At 43.3% G+C, this 12,255-nt stretch overlaps 1 pseudogene; it reads left to right on the top strand.

Moving 5' to 3' along the window:
* Window positions 1-8,331: 8,331 nt before the first annotated feature.
* On the top strand, window positions 8,332-9,071 carry LOC147366744 (interferon tau-like; annotated as a pseudogene).
* The last annotated feature ends 3,184 nt before the right edge of the window (window positions 9,072-12,255 follow it).

The raw sequence follows: 12,255 nt of genomic DNA, 5'->3' as shown, positions 1-12,255 counted from the left end.
TCTGTCCATGGGATTCTCCAAGCAGAATACTGGAGTGGGTTGCCATTTCCTTCTCCAGGGGATCTTCCCATCCCAGGTATCAAACCGGTATCTCCTACATTGTAGGCAGATGCCTTTACCATCTGAGCCATCAGGGAAGTCTATAAGAGACCAAACAGAAACAAATAAGGGGATTTCAGAGAATACAATTGTTGCCAACCATAACCTGTGGTGTACCTACTTGAGTCCAATTGAGAACTAGTAAGGTAATGGCATACTGTAAATGAGGAAGTTAACCTGGAAGAGAGAGAGAGAGTGTGTGTATGGGTTTACTGATCAAGCAGCGGGGAAGGGCTTCAATATAGACTAGATCTCTCAAATCTCTGCTTCAGGTTACAGACTTCATCTTTAGATTGCTTCTCTGCAATTAATGGATGAGAGGGCTGACAGCTTACCGTAAAGGATGTCGGATATCTGATCTCAAAAGAAGATTTAGCTTTGGGACCGGGGACCAGGCTTGATCACTCAAGAGCTTTTGTATAGCAGGGTTTTATTAAAGCATAAAAAGGGACAGAGAAAGCTTCTGACATAGACATCAGAAGGGGGACGGACAGAGCCCCGCTCACTAGCCTTAGTGAGGGAGCTATATACTTTTTTAATTGGTTATTACAATAAATGAAAAGAAAGTCTCAAGGTTTACAAATCTTACTAGATCCACTCCCACAATATACATTTTAAGATAATGGGATGAGAACTAACAATAGAAAGATCTTATCACACCCACTCCTATAATGTACATCTCAAGATAAGTCAGCAGGTTCTTGCTAAGGAGAAACACATCCTCGAGCAAGATACCTTGTTCTATTAACTAAGACAAAGCGATCATGAAAAAAAGTTTATTTTTTTCTCCTCCTTGAGAACTCCAGACCCTATATCCTCCTGGAGAGTGCCAGACCCCTCTCTCGTCCTTGGGGACCCCAGACTTCTTATCAATCTGCCTAGGAACTGACACTCTCAGACAGCTCTAATTTCTAGGTTAAATACATGTCAGTTGCTCAGTTGAGTACAACCCAGTTGCAACTCCATGGACTGTATCCTTTTCATACTGTTCATGTGATTCTCAAGGCAAGAATACTGAAGTGGTTTGCCATTCCCTTCTCCAGTGGACCACATTTGTCACTTACAACCAACCTAGACAGCATATTAAAAAGCAGAGGCATCACTATGTCAACAAAGGTCCATCTAGTCAAGGCTATGGTTTCTCCAGTAGTCACGTATGGATGTGAGAGTTGGACCATAAAGAAAGCTGAGCACTGAAGAATCGATGCTTTTCAACTGTGGTGTTGGAGAAGACTCTTGAGAGTCTCACTGAATGCAAAGAGATCCAACCAGTCCATCCTAAAGGAAATCTGTCCTGAATATTCATTGGAAGGACTGATGCTGAAGCTGAAACTCCAATACTTTGGCTACCTGATGTGAAGAACTGATGCTTTGAAAACATCCTGATGCTGGGGAACATCAAAGGTGGGACAAGAAGGGGGTGACAGAAGATGAGATGGCTGGATGACTTTACCGACTCAATGGACATGAGTTTGAGTAAGTTCTGGGAGTTGGGGATGGACAGGGAGGCCTGGCGTGCTACAGTCCATGGGGTTACAAGACTAAGACACGTCTGAGCAACTGAACTGAAATGGACTGTACCCCACAGGCTCTCGGTCCATGGAATTCTCCAGGCAAGAAAACTGGAGTGGATTGTCATTTCCTTCTCCTGTATATTAAGTAAGTTTTGAGTTATTTTCTCTCTTCCTTCAACACTTTGGGGACACTTTGGGGGGCAAGACTACGTGGATATTTTTGGACTCATCTGGCTGTCTTTGTGGGGCTTCCCAGGTGGCACTGGTGCTAAAGAACCCACCTGCCACTGCAGGAGACATAAGAGACCTGGGTTTGATCCCTGGGTCGGGAAGATCCCCTGGAGAAGGAAATGGAAACCCACTCCAGTATTCTTGCCTGGAGAATCCCATAGACAAGGGAGGATGTTCACTGGGTCCTAAAGAGTCAGACATGACTGAAGCGACTTTGCTCGCACACCAGCTTGTCTTTGTGACTGTTTAACATCCTTTAAATACTACAATTCTTCCACTGTTTGGCTGAGCTTTTTTTAGATTTAACTTGCACTTTGCCATTTGTCAGCAGAAATGTCACTTATCTTTCTTCACTTTCATGACATTCAGAGAGAGAGAGAGAGAGAGATATATATATATATATATATATATATATATATATATATGTTTTATTTTGCCCACAAACACTACTGTTTTGCTTTCTAGGCAAGATCAAATGAGAGACAAAATATCCAGTCTTGAAAATCACAGAAAATGCGGTGAAGCCCCTCTGCCATTCTTTTATTTCCCTTTGTATTAACCCTAGGATGAAATGGAACGTAAGCCAGGAGGAGAGAGACAAACATCGACCAGCAAATCACTATAGAATTATAAGTTCTTAAATCTTTTGTTGTTATTTAAATTTAAAACCAAACATCATGAGTAAGTAATGAAGCAAGGCTATTTCTCCCTGACACAGCCTGGCCTCATGGGTCCACATTCTCAGCACAAAACAGAGATGGATACACAAGTCAGCCCATTCGGATGTACCCCATGAACAACTAAAGGTCACTGGTTTCTGTGATACAAGCTTCTAAGAATGTATAACACCACCTCTGAATTCCCTATAGCCAACTCAGAAATTCTGAGGAAAACAAATGTTCAACAGTTTAAATAAAGGTTTGAATAATAGAAGCTGTAGTGGCAAAATAGAAATTGCCTACTAAAGATGTAACTATTACAATTGGATAATGCCTCCACCTAAGTAGTATTCTTACCTGGAAAATCCCATAGACATAAGAGTCTGGAGGACTACAGTCCATAGGGACGCAAAGAATCAGACACAACTGAGCGACTAACACACACACACAGACAAAAACACACTTTAGCTCTCAGCATCTTGGTTGCTGACCCTTGATACCAGGGGACACAGGTCAGAAGAGGAGGTCACCACTGAGAACTCGGGTCCTTCACAGAAACACTCCAGGGAGAGGGTGGGGATCCTGGAAGATGAATGATTTTGCAGAGAAAGAGACAGGCCCCTCCATAGTAGATCCTGAACTTCTCAGGATGAGGTAAGCCTACCCTCACGAGTGAGTGTCAGAGAGTTTGGGTGAAGGACACTGTCATTCAGACGAATCATGCTATTAGAGGTGAAAACTACCTTGTGAGTGAGGCAGTGTTGGAAATATAATTTGTTATCTTGGTTTAGAATCTTCACATTTAAGTGCACAGGAAAGAAACAGGATTCCTGGTCAGGGTATTAGCACAGCCTGTCGAGGACTATGCTGCTGCTGCTGCTAAGTCGCTTCAGTCGTGTCCAACACTGTGCAACCTCATAGACGGCAGCCCACCAGGCTCTGACATCCCTAGGATTCTCCAGGCAAGAACACTGGAGTGGGTTGCCATTTCCTTCTCCAGTACATAAAAGTGAAAAGTGAAAGTGAAGTTGCTCAGTCGTGTCCGACTCCTAGGGACCCCATGGACTGCAACCTACCAGGCTCCTCTGTCCACAGGATTTGCCAGGCAAGAGTACTGGAGTGGGTTGCCATTGGACTATAGATCTAGTATAAAAAAATGGTGGAAAGAAACAGTGATGTCTAGTATGTTATTGCTGACTATCAACTTGAAGAAAAGTGCCACAACCTAAATGTTGAGAGTTATGTTTTATTTGGTGGGAATTCAGGAGACAGTATTTCAAGTCACCCTGAGAGAAGTGCTCCAAGGAGCTGGGGGGTGGGGGGAGAGGGGGAGTCAGGTTGTATAGAAGTTTGCAGTACGGGCAGGTAGTCTGAACCTCAAAAGTATTTTTGTGAAGTAGAGAAAACCAGATATCTCAAGTAAAGGAATTTAGCACTTTGCTATGTATGGGAAGATGCAAGAGTGTGTGCTCACTGAAATCATTCTTTTCATGCATCTCACCTATCCTGGGGCCATGAGCCTTGCATTTTTCACATCCTGAGTTCCCTTGGGCTCACCTTAGGGAGTGGCTCCAATCTGATAGCTGTCAGACCAGGGGTATATTCCTCCTTCCTGAGCACCCTGGAGGGCTGGAAACTGATGACTTTGTCATCCTGGTTTACTGATATGGCAGGAAACACTCCATTTCTCATGACCTGTGGTCCCAGTGAAATGTAACCTCAGGAACCTGAATGAATGTCCTCAAAAGAGCAGAAACAACTGATTAGCTCATGCACTCATAATTACAAGCCTCTGCTCTGATTAAAACAGTAAACAAAATACAGAAATCTAGAGGGGCTGAGGGACTCTGACCTCCTATGTATAAGGTAAGGAGAGAAAAATGCAGTACAGAGTCCAGGAAAAATTTTCTTCTTGACACAAAGAAAAGGAATCCTTATATGTATTAAAATGTGTACATAAGTATGTACATGTGTATAAGTCTTTACATCCCTTCATAACCTCAGCCTTTAACTAGTTTCTTATTTATTTGATATCCATTTGGAGTGACAAATCCAAAGTTTAGTGGGAAAACAAAACACTTATTGTTAAAATTATAAGAATAGATTGATTACATTTTCTGGGTCAAATAGAAAGTGTCTAAATGAAAACACAAAATGGATGTGAGAGAGAAAATTCATGACACTGAGTCCTGTCTTCCCTATTTAAAGCCTTGCTTTAGATTTATTATTCCCTTTGATAATAACTGCACTGGCATCCCTTGCACATTGTCTCATTGTAAAATAGAACACAGCCACAAACAAAGGGATTTCAGAGAAGACAACTGTTGGCAACGAATAGCCTGGGGTGTTCCTATTTGGGTAGAATTGAGAACTATTAAGGTAATCCAATTTTAATTCAGGAATTAACAAGGATGTGTCCATGCGTGTATGCGTGCATGTGTGCATGGGTATGCCTGCATGTGTGCACATGTGTTTGCTCAACGAGTCGGGAGGGTTTCAATTTAGCCTAGATCTATCAAATCTCTGCCTAATTTACAGGCTTGTCTTTAGTTTGCTTCTCTCCAAATGACAAATGAGAGGGTGCTCTAATTCGTTTCTTGAATAAGTTTTATTCCATTTCTTTCTTCCTTCAACACTTTGGGGCCCCTTTTGGGGGCAAGAATACATATACAATTTTTGGTCTCACCTGGCCATCTTTGTGGAGGCTTCCCAGGTGACATCAGTGGTAAAGAACTTGCCTGCCAATCCAGGAGACATAAGAGTCCACGGTTTAACCCCTGGGTCGGGAAGATAATTGGAGGAGGAAATAGCAACCCACTCAGGTATTCTTGCCTGGAGAATCCCATGGACAGGGGAGCCTGTCCACAGGGTCACAAAGAGTCAGACATGACTGAAGCAACTTAGCACACGCACATGGCTGTCTTTGAGACTGTTTGACAACTTTCAAATATTATGTTTCCTTCCATTTTTTCGTTGACCTTTCTTCAACTTACACTTGCCATACTGTCAGCAAAAAAGACATTTGTCTATATTCTCTTTCATGACATTCAAAATTATTTTTGTTTTATTTTTGTCCACAAACAACTATCAAGTTTTGCCTTCCAGGAAAGTTGACATGAAAAACAAAACAATCTCTAGTGTTGAAAATCACAGAAAATATGGTGAGGCCCCTCTGCCATTCTTTTCCTTCCTTTTGTATTAACCCTAGGATGAAATGTTTAGGAATGCAGTAGGAGAGACAAACTAGCCAGGAAATCAATATGCAAAAAATAAGTTCTTAAATGTTTTCTTGCTGTTCTTTAAATATAAAACAAAACATCATGAGTAAGTAAAGAAACAAGGCTATTTCTCCCTGACACAGCCTGGGCCTCACTGCTCTGCATTCTGACCACAAGACAGAGATGCATCGAAAAGTCAGCCCAACAGAAGGAGGTAGACTGAATGAACAACTGAAGGGCACTGATTTCTGTGACAGAAGCTTTCAACACTACATAACACCATCAATTAATTCCATATAGCCAACTCAGAAATTCTGAGCAAAACAAATCTTGAACACTTTAAGTAAAAGAATTGAACGATAAAAGCTATAGTGGCAAAATAAAAATTGTCTACCAGAGGTGTAACAATTGCCATTGGATAATGCCTCCACCTACTTAGATCTCCACACTTTAGGTCTCAGCATCTGAGGGCTGCTAACACTTGATACCTGGGGACACGGAGCAGAAGAAAAGGAGGTCATCACTGAGAACTCCCCTCCTTCACACAAACATGCACTGGGAGAGGGTGGGGATCCTGGAAGATGAATGATTTTGCAAACAAAGAGACAAGTCCTTCCACAGTAGAATTCTGAAGTTCTCAGGATGTGGTTAGCCAGCCCTCACGGGTGAGGCCCAGAGAGGTTGGGTTGAGGACACTGTCATTCCAGAGGAAAAGTGCTACTGGAGGTGATAACCACCTTGTGAGTGAGGTGGTGCTGGAAAGACAATTAATTATCTTGGAATTAGAATCTTCAGACCTACATGCACCAGAAAAGAAGCAGGGTTCCTGGTGGGGATATTGGCACAGCCAGTGCAAGACTATAAAAGTGAAAGGGAAGTCTCTCAGTCATGTCTGACTCTTTGCAATCCCAAGGACTGTAGCCTACTAGGTTCCTCCGTACATGGGCTTTTCTAGGCAAGAATGCTAGAGTAGGTTGCCATTTCTTTCTCCAATAGATCTACCATAAAAAGCAGGTTGAAAGAAACCATCATGTCTTGTTTATTGTTCCTGACTGTTGATCTGGAGCCTATTATACACAGTGAAGTAAGTCAGAAAGAAAAACACCAACACAGTATATTAACGCATATATATGGAATTTAGAAACATGGTAACGATGACCCTATATGTGAGACAGCAAAAGAGACACAGATGTAAAGAACAGAATTTTGGACTCCGTGTGAGAAGGTGAGGGTGGGATAATTTGAGAGAATAGCGTTGAAATATGTAATTTACCATATGTGAAGTAGATCACCAGTCCAGGTGCAATGAATGGGACACAGCGCTCAGGGCTGGTGCGCTGGGACCACACTGAGGGATGGGACAGGGAGGGAGGTGGGAGGGGAGTTCAGGATGGGGACACATGTACATCCATGGGTGATTCATGTCAATGTATGACAAAAACCACTACAATATTGTAAAGTAATTAGCTTCCAATTAAATAAGTTAATTTAAAAAATAAAGAAATAGTGACAACCTAAAAGTTGACAGTTACGCTTTATTTAGTGGGAATTCAGAAGACAGTATCTCAAGTCACCCTGAGGGAATTGCTCCAAGGAGCTGAGGGGAAGAGACAGGTTATATAGGGGTTTGCAAGAAAGGGGAGGTAGTCTGAACATCAAAGTAGTTTTGTGAATTAAAGAAAACCAGCTATCTCAAGTTAAGGAATTTAGCACTTTTCCTTTGTATGGGAGGAGGCAAGTGTCTGGGCTCACTGACAACATTCCTTTCCTGAATCTCAGCTCTTCTGGGGCATCTTTCCTTGCATTTTCTTGCATCTTGCATTTTTTCACTTCCTGAGTTGCCTTGGGCTCACCTTAGGGAGTAGCTGCAATTTGGTAGCTGTCAGCCCACAGGTGTATTCCCCCTTCCTGAGCGCCCTGGAGGGCTGGAAACTCTTGAGGACTGTGTCATCCTAGTTTACTGATATGGCAGGAGATATTCCACTCCTCAAGATCTTGTGGCCCCAGTGAAATGTAATCTCAGGAACCTGAATGAATGTTCTCAAAAGAACAGAACAACTGAGTAGTTCATTCACTCTTAATTACAAGCCTCTGCTCTGTGAAACAGAAAACAAACTACAGAAACCAATATGGCCCGAGTGACTCTGAATTCCTATGAGTAAAATAAGGGGAGGGGGGGAAATGCACTTAAGAATCAAGGAAAAATTTTGTTTTGACATAGCACGAACAAAAGGAATGTTTATATATATTATACTTAAATGTATACATAAGTATGTATACCTCTATAAGTCTTTACATACTTACATAATTTCAGCCTTTCTTTAATTTCTCATTTAACTGATATACATTTGCTTTGACAAATCCAAATTTTATTGGGAAAATTAACCTTCTACCATAAAAATTAAGAGTTTAGATTGACTACATTTTCTAGGTCAGATAGAAAATATTCTAAATGAAAACACACAGGGCAAGTGAGACAGAAATTTAAGACAATGAGTACTGTCTTCCCTACTTAAAAGCCTTGCTTAGAAAGATTATCATCAGACACCCTACCTCCAAGGTTGCACAAGACGCCATCTCAGCCAGCCCAGCAGCAGCCTCATCTTCCCCATGGATTTCGTGCTCTCTCTACTGATGGCCCTGGTGCTGGTCAGCTACAGCCCGGGAGGATCTCTGGGCTGTGATCTGTCTCAGAACCACGTGCTTGTTGGCAGGCAGAACCTCAGCCTCCTGGCCGGAATGAGCAGACTCTCCCCTCACTCCTGTCTGTAGGACAGAAAAGGCTTCGGTTTTCCCCAGCAGATGGTGGAGGGTGACCAGCTCCAGGAGGCCCAGGCCATTTCTGTGCTCCACGAGATGCTCCAGCAGAGCTTCAACCTCTTCCACACAGAGTGCTCATCTGCTGCCTGGAACACCACCCTCCTGGAGCAGCTCCGCTTGGACTCCAACAGCAACTGGATGACCTTGAGGCCTGCCTGGGTCAGGTGGTGGCACAGGAAGACTACTCTGCCCTGGGAAGGATAAGCCTCACTCTGCCCTTGAAGAGGTACCTCCACGGAATCCATGTCTACCTGAAAGAGAAAGATACAGTGACTGCACCTGGGAAATCGTCAAGAGTGGAGATGATGGAGCCCTCACTTCATCAAGCAGCTTGTAAAAAAGGTTAAGAAAGATGGATGGAGATCTCAACTCCGCTTGAGATGACTCTCACCGACAAAGATGCAACATCACCCTCGTACACTCACCTGTGTTCATTTCAGTTGACTGATTTCTGCTTTAGCCACCAAATTCATTGTATTACTTTAGCCAATACTTTGTCAGTAGTAATAAAAAGTAGATATAAAAGTATTTAGCTGTAGGGGCATGAGTCCTAAAGTCATGCCGGCCCTGATGTTATCGTTGCTGATTTACTTATTCCTTTCTGCACCTAATATACTTAAAATATTTCTAAAATTACAATTCCTCTATACATCATATTAAAATTTCTAAAACATGTTTACCATTTCATGTTATTAATTTTGTACTTTGTTCTATTTATTAAATTCTTATGAAAGAAAATGAGTTTCTTTACTCAAAAATTAAATCCAAACCTCCATTTAACATTTTATCAAACAATGCATGGTTACATTTTTTTATTCAGTCATTCCATTCATATTATCCATATATATTGAGTCCCTAAGTGACAGACTGTGTAATTCTCACCAAGGAATACAAGTGAATAAAGCAAATGTAGTTCCTACTGCATGGAAACTCTCAGTCTTACAGAGAAGAGGACATAAAAACAGTATTATTTTATTTCAATTATACTAAAGACTGCAAAGAGAAGTAAAGGAAAGAATGTTCTCACATGGGAAGCATTAGGTACATATGATACTGGAATGACAAATAATATTATATATCTTTCTAAGCTGCCTGCAGGGCTTCCCTGATAGCTCAGCTGGTAAAGAATCCACCTGCAGAGCAGGAGACCCTGGTTCAATTCCTGGGTCAGAAGATTGCCTGAGGAAGGGATAGGCTACCTACCCACTCCTGTATTCTTGGGCTTCCCTGGTGGTTCAGTCGCTAAAGAATCTGCCTGCAATGTAGGAGACTTAGGTTGGGATGATCCCCTGGAAGAGGGCTGGGCTACCCACTACAGTATTCTAGTCTGGAGAATCCCCATGCACAGAGGAGCCTGGAGGGCTATAGCCCACGAGGTCCCAAAGAGGCCGCCACAACGAGCCACACAGTACAGAAGTCAATGAATTCTCTTTACTTAGTTTCAAGTTACCAAAACCTGGGGAGACTATTTTAGATAGATGTTACCTAAAACATAATTATTTCTAAAGTTTACCTAAAAGCTCTTTTTTTCCCTTACTTTAAGAGATCAGAGAACATTAAAGTTCCAGAGAGCCAGGTAGAACACTTACATGGCAAAGGCACAAGAGAAATACCAATTCCTTCCAGAAAGCTGGCTTAACCAATTATAAAAGGCTCACTTTGATACAGTAGCAGAGCTAGCAGAGGCCATTGTTCTCCAGACCTCTGGGCAGCTCCCATTCAATGAGGACAGCCACCCAAAGGCCCCACATCCTAGTGGACAGCCACCCAGGGATTTCCCTGTTGCTTCTGGGATTCCCCCTGCAATTCTTGGGCACCGTATGGTAGTGGATGGCCACCTCAGGAGTACCTTACAGCTTGGGGATTGCAGCCAGCAACTTTTGGGCCCCCTCGGTTAGTGTACAGCCATCTCAGGATCACCCAGCAACTTTTGGGCCCCACGTGCTACTGGATGCCCCTAATAACTTTCCTTTCCCCATCCTGTCTCTGGGCACTCACAGGAGTTTCTGCCGTCTCCTGGCTGCCACCGATTGTTGGGTTGTACCCTGCAGGCTTACAAGACCTGTGTTTGCCCAGCTTTGAGACCAAAGAAAGAATCTGCCATCAAGAACAGAGGCAGGGATGGTTTAATGGATGGGAGGCACTTACATGTGCTGCCCCAGGATGTGAAGCAAGGTGCTGGAGCAACACCCCACCATGTGTGGTGCACTGGGGGTGGGAAGTACTAATACATGGTGACAGGCTTCATTCTGAGAGCAATGGAGGGGTGGGGAGTAGAGGGTGGGGAAGTAGGGAATGGGGAAGGAGGGAGAGGCACATGTGGGAGGAGAGTGCTGGTCCTAGGGGTGAGATCAGTTGGGCCCATTAGTTATCATGGAAACCAGTAGAGGGACACGTCCCTCACCACCCCTTTGACAAAAGAGATCAAATCTGGGGACTGGGACAAGTGCAGAGAAAAGCCAGTCATGTGCATAGGGTGTACTGTGGGGCAGGGGATGTACAGATAGTAAGAAAACAGTCATCCTGAGTGGCCTGACCATACATAATTTATTGCGAAAAATCACCAGTGATCATCTGGGCCTTCAGAGTTTTTTGCTGGTAAAGGTTTGAACTATCCTGAGAATTACTGCAGTGTGGCACAAAGACAGTGAGTGTGCAAGGGCTTTTGAAAATGGCATTGATAGACTTGCCTGACACGGGGTTGTCACAAACTTTCAGTGTGTTAAAAATGCAATTATCTGGGAAATGGGATAAAACAAAGGATGCCGCTACTTCCTCACAATGTGGCAATTCCCAGTATACTCTCCAGATTCACTGGTCCTTCCCCTGCACCAGCCATTCATACAGCTCTTTCCTGTTTCTTTCTGCTTCTGGCTACCGATTTCCCCTTAAGAGTGCAAAGCATAGTATCACAGTCGTGCCCACTCTTTGCCACCCCATGAACCATAGCCCACCAGGCTCCTCTGTCCATGGGATTCTCCAGGCAGAATACTGGAGTGGATTGCCATTTCCTTCTCCAGGGGATCTTCCCCACCCAGGGATCAAACCTGGGTCTCCCACATTGGAGGCAGATTCTTTACTGTCTGAGCCACAGGGGAAGCCCTGACAGTGCAAAGCCACCACTTAAAAGTTTGAGTCAAAGTTCTAGGCTTTTCAGAAACTCTTATGTAAGAGGTTATTGTTTTTCTTGAGATGAATACTTTTGGGAATGAGAGAATGTCCTTGTTACAATACTGTAACAACAGCCTTGGCCAAAATGGACTAGAAAGCAGGATCCCTTTTCCTCTTGAGGGTACTAAAAATAATTACGGGGGAAGCGTGCCACCTACCGGCCCAGATGGACTAGGACACTGATCAAGTCTGTAGAACAGGCTTCTTGTTCTTCTAGGCAGAAGTCTGCCTTCTTATTAGCATTTTCTTCAGAAATAGGGGAAGATTATTTTTTCTGGAAATAACTGAACCAATAACTTGAAAAAGCCTGCTTCCTTAGCTTTCGTATTTTAGAGAGGAAAATACTCCCAGCTTCAGGCAGGACATGTCTTGGCCTAAGGAAGCTGCGTGCAGAGAAAGGTCAGGACGTGTTTCTCGCTTCCAGGCTGCTCATATGGCCAAGGTTGCACATTCATCATTTGCTTTACCTACTTTAACACCCTTGGAGCCTTCACCATGGCATTCTAGGTAGGGAAATGCAAGGGGAATCAGAGGAAATAGCTC

This window comes from Bos grunniens, chromosome 8 (assembly GCF_055505025.1).
Source record: "Bos grunniens cultivar Pamir isolate PY7600 chromosome 8, Bosgru_T2T1.0, whole genome shotgun sequence".
NCBI lineage: Eukaryota > Metazoa > Chordata > Mammalia > Artiodactyla > Bovidae > Bos > Bos grunniens.
This window is presented reverse-complemented; position numbering and strand designations above follow the sequence as displayed.